Source organism: Vanellus vanellus (genome assembly GCF_965231255.1).
Source record: "Vanellus vanellus genome assembly, chromosome: 10".
NCBI lineage: Eukaryota > Metazoa > Chordata > Aves > Charadriiformes > Charadriidae > Vanellus > Vanellus vanellus.
Genome location: NC_138915.1, coordinates 21,865,669 through 21,870,238, shown reverse-complemented (window position 1 = coordinate 21,870,238; position 4,570 = coordinate 21,865,669).

Here is a 4,570-nt window from a genome sequence, read left to right as displayed (position 1 = left end):
GTAAAGAAGCTGACTCCCTGCTCGTCCTTTGAGCCTGGGAGAGGAGGGCAGGGAGGTGCTGGCGAGCGGTGGAAATCGCTTTCTATTCAGATGAGGATTGTTTCGTTTTTGTTGTTTGTTTGGTTTTTTTTTTCTTTTTTTTTTCTTCCGTCTCTGATCTTTGGATAGTCACGTTTGAAATATCAGCGGAAGGTCTGCCCGCGGACTCTCTTGGCCGGGCAGCGGCCGGCGAGAAACTCGTTCGCTTTGTGGGAACCTGAGCTGGGACCTGGAGATTTTTCTGCTTTTTTGGTGGCCCTCTGCCCAAGCCCTGCTTTAGCAGGATAACGGCAGGCAGTGAGGACTGTCTGACGGCCCCGATGGCAGCAGGAGGGAGGGATGGTTTGTGCCTGTAGTCATGTTTAGGAGACAGAGGTGACCCCACAGAAACCTACGCCAAGCCTGCACAGATTTTTTTTAGGGCTGAGTCCATCTTTCCGCTGTGGCTCAAGCAGCTGTCTACGAACCAGCCGTCGAATCCTCAACTGACAACTGAATCTCCCGTTTGGGAAGCGACCGTGTCTTTTGTGCGAGCGAATCCCTTCTCCTGCAGTCACGGCCGTAGCTGAGACGTGCGGAGGTACCGCCGTCGCACGCAGGGCCTCGGAGCCCGGCCGGCCTCGGACACAGGCTTTATGGCTACGGATCGACACCGTACCTCCGGAGCTCTCCAGAGGTACTGAGCATCTGGGTGGTGGTACTGAAGGGGAGTCGTCCGTCTGTCCGTCCTCCTGTATAGTCAAAAATCATTGCACTTTGTTTGATAACTCCTGAGCATGCTGTGTGTCTGTAATCCCCGCCCCATCTCTCTCGCGTCTCTTACCATTTAATGAGAAATGTTTGCGAGTTGATTATTTTTATTGTTGGTTGTTTGGTTTGTTTTTTTTTTTAATTTTATTTTTATTTTTATTTTTATTTTCCAAGGAAGAGCACAGAACAATTTGCGATTTCACACTAGTGTTAAAGGATTTACTCTGTAGTTATGGGAATGGCTAAAGGTGCAGTGAAATTGTTAACCCTGACATCCTTCTTTTTTTCTCCTGAAAAAGGGGGAAATCACAGAAATTTACTGTATCTAATTTTATTGTCTATTTTAGCTGCAGTTCTGCTATACAAACCTTTCAGGGTTTTCTGTGCACTACGGCCCCTTTCTGGAGTTAACCCTCTCCAGAGGGCTCAAACAGAGGTGTTTAAAAAGAGAATATATGAAAAAGAGTGAGGTGAGTCCGAGCACTCACAGCTCCCGTTGTCTTTCCTTGGAACAAACTCTGTCAGGATCTGACCCTGAGACCTCAGAGCAGCGTCCCCGTGGCTGTTTTCCCCAGCACCGCCTGAGAGTTGGAGGAGACGGGAAATACTGAAATTTCGAGTGTATATGTATAGTTGAGAAATTAAATTTAAACTCTTTTTTTTTTTTTTTTTTTTTTTTCATTTTCTCAGGTCTAAGTAACATAGCCTTAAATTCACGGAGGTGAAACTAATTATTTTGGCAGTTTATCCCCAAGAAAATGCTTTCTTTTTCCTTCTGAACAAAACGTATAAGTGTTGCCATAGGACCCCTCTAGAAGGAGGGTAACGCTCTGTTTATATTTAGATAGGGCATCTTCCTTGCACCAGTAAATGGCAGTCTCGCTGTTAACGTAGCTGTTGGATTAGCGCTAGCCTCTTTGTTTCCTGCTATGCAGGAATTCCATAAAGTGTGCATTTTATATGATGTCTGTAACTTAACTTCATGTGTTTAAAAAACCAAAAAAAAAAATATATATAAAAAAAAAAAAAAGTAGGTACTCGTTGACTTTAGGTTTACTGCATCACTTCTACATCCTGTTTTATGTTTGTTCTGCCTTTTTTGAAGAGGTATGATAAATAACTGCCTCTTGTTTTTTCCTGTCTAACCCGACTATGAATTCAATTTACAAAGCTGGCGTTGGGGCAGCTGGAAGTGCAGGATGGCTCTGCTCCCCCCCCCCCGGGCAGCCCATGGTCCCATCGGCGCAGCGTGAGGGCGGCGCAGGGCTCCCTCCCTCCCAGGCAATCCCCAGCTGAGGTGCGACCGTGGCTGCGATGGGAACGTTTTACCGTACCCTCTGTCGCATCCCTCTCTCTCTCTCTCTGACCCTTCGACTTCAGTAATTTATCCGCTCTCTCTAAGCGTGCCAACACATTACCGTAAACCTCAGCTTTTGACAGCAGTGACGGTTCAGCTAGTACATTAAAGAATTAAAAGAAAGTTGACAAATGATGATTTTAGGCGCTACCTGTGAACTTTTACCATCCGTACATAATATAACCAGGACTGTTGCGAACAGTCTTGGTGAACGAATGAATCGAAGCTGAAATTCAGGAGTGATTTAATGAATGACTCGGGTTCCTCCTCAGCTGCGGATTTCCTTTGTCCTGCTGCAGCAGGGCATGCGCGAGTGCCTGGTTTTCGGATGCAGAGCCCCGATGGGTTGTGTGCTGCAGGTGAAGTTAAGGGCACCCGGGAGAATCGGGCCCCCGGACCTTTTGCCAAATAGATAAGACAGCCCCCGGGGAGGCAGTTTACAGCTTCAGAGAAGGTGCCCTTCTTCTGTAAATTGAATTTTCATGGTTTTTTGCACATGAAAAAGCATTGTAGGTAAAGTTATGATTTGTACTAGTACTGTCGATTTGTGTGGTAATGGCATTAACTCCGTAGTTGTGGTGTTTGTGCAGCTGATCTGTGATAGCTGATGATCACTATTGGACCTTCTGTTTACACTGACTAAATCCTTTACTGTTGCATTGTACTGTGAAAGAAGGATTATGGGCCTACAAAAGATATTTTTTTTTCTTTTTTTTTTCTTTTTTTTTTTTTTTTCTGGAATTGTGTGTACCGTTTCATTAATTCACACGGAAATAAATCTGTAGCAAAGTGACAATGTGCCGCTTGACCTTCTCAGACCAGTTTGTTCGTGGCCACCGGGTAAGGCAGCAGCCAGGGATGCAGATGCTGAACCCCGGGGACGGTGGGGGGGGGGGGGCTGGAAGGAAGCCGGGCTGGGGCTGCACCTTCCTGCCTTTGCTCCTGCGCTGCAGCCCAGCCCTGGGGCCGTCCTCCCTTACAGGAACAGGCACTGGGGAGCCCAGAGATGCTGATGTCTGCTAAAACCCACCACAGCTTCCCAGGCTCTCCCATGAGCAGCAAAACCCAGCTGGGGTGGCACTGGGGTGGGTGGCGGACCCGGGTGAGAGGCATCGCTACGGGGTGTTTGCAAAATTGAGGTTCCTGAGCTTTGGTGGGCTTTTACATCCCCTGTTTCTGTTGAATTTGCAGTTGGGCTCGTGGCAGGTCTCCTGTACCTTTTTTTCGGTGCTCTGTGCTGTCGGAGCAGGAGAGGTTTGCTGTTCAAGTGCTTCACGATCCTTCAATATAGAAGGCACCTCAGAAACTCCAGGAACCTGGTTTTGAGGGCTTTGATTCACAAAGGACACCCTTCGCCTTTCGGATGGTATAAAAACATATTCTTCGTAGCTCTGTATCGCTGTGGGAGGACAGTCCTGAAACCCAGATAAACACACCCTTATCTCCCATCCACGGCAGCGACCGGCCGAGGGGACGTCTGTTCCGCTTTCCAAAGGGACTGTGGTCCTCATGTGGGGTGGTGGGTCCTGAGCTCTCGCGCTGGGCTGTGCCAAAGCCTTGACTGTGGCTCACAAAAGTACCGTGAGTCTGTGAGCGAGAAGAGGTTGTCCCGCGCCACGCTGGTCCTGGGTGGCCCTCGCTACTGCTGGTCACAGGAACGGGACAGGAGATGACGGTGTTTATTTTCTTACTATGAAACGATGCTAATTCCACCGTGAACTCTCGCACTTTAAAATCCTGACAGTCGGGATAAACACCGCTGATCCCGCTGTACGCACGCTGTCCAGCCCAGGCTTGGGTCGTACACAGGCAAGTAACTTAAAAAAAAAAAAAAAAAAAGAATGTAATTTAGCAATTGAACAAATACCTTTTGGCAGCTCTTTAACCCTCAAAGGAAGAGCAGCACACCCCTTACAAATGAATTGTTTTGTTGAAATAAGGTGTGATTCAGGCCCTTGGGCTCACCATCGGTGAGGGCTATCTCCAGTGCCCGAAGGGTAGCCGGGACCAGCCAGCGTGCATCCTCCCTCCCAGCGTGGGCGGCTGCAGGTGGCATCCTCTGGGACGGGCTCGCTGTGCCGTCAACCGGCATGTCATCTCAGCCATGCCAAAAGATTCTGGCTAGGTGCTATTCAGAGGCGCTGGAAGATGGGACGAGGCAGATCCGTGCCTTGGCTGGGGAGGAGGACTTGCACCGTAGAGCCGCCGCTGCTGAATAGTCCCCATTTTACTGGTTCAGTTCCCTTTGAGCTGATGAGGGACAGCTTTCAGTCGAGCTATGGTGCCACCTGGCCACGTTCACGTGGGCATCAGTAAAGCGCTGGGAAATGGGCCAGCGCTGGGTGTCTACAGCCTCAGAAAAATCACAGGGCTGTTTTTAGAGCAGTCCTGGATTCCTCATGCCCCAGGCACAGACAGTCCCCC